We start from the raw sequence: 403 nt of genomic DNA, 5'->3' as shown, positions 1-403 counted from the left end.
GGGAGATCTTCGATTACTGCCACATAGTAAGGTCAAATTGCATTCTCTACTATGTTTTAACAGTTTGGCTCCATCATAAGGACCAGCAGGTGATAAAATGGTGGGTTTTTGGTCAAGACCTGTCACACTGTAAGCACTACAGAAAGGAAAACATTGCAAAACATGACAAGGAATACACCCACCATTTAAGCTGGTGAAATCATGTCCAAGATAGGAATTAACACTGTTTTTTATATAAAATCATCTCATCGGTTAATGTATTTAACTGTTAAGTGTTGTCTTTTGTTTTGTTTTTAGTCTTCCTCAACATTTGCTGCCATTTATTGTCCCCGTCCCAACTCTTTTGAGACGTGTTGGATTTATCAAATTAGAAATGAGTACATATGTCCCCCAAAACAATATT

This window comes from Engraulis encrasicolus, chromosome 7, assembly GCF_034702125.1.
Source record: "Engraulis encrasicolus isolate BLACKSEA-1 chromosome 7, IST_EnEncr_1.0, whole genome shotgun sequence".
NCBI lineage: Eukaryota > Metazoa > Chordata > Actinopteri > Clupeiformes > Engraulidae > Engraulis > Engraulis encrasicolus.
The sequence above is the reverse complement of the archived record's forward strand: the minus strand, read 5'-3'. Positions refer to the sequence as shown.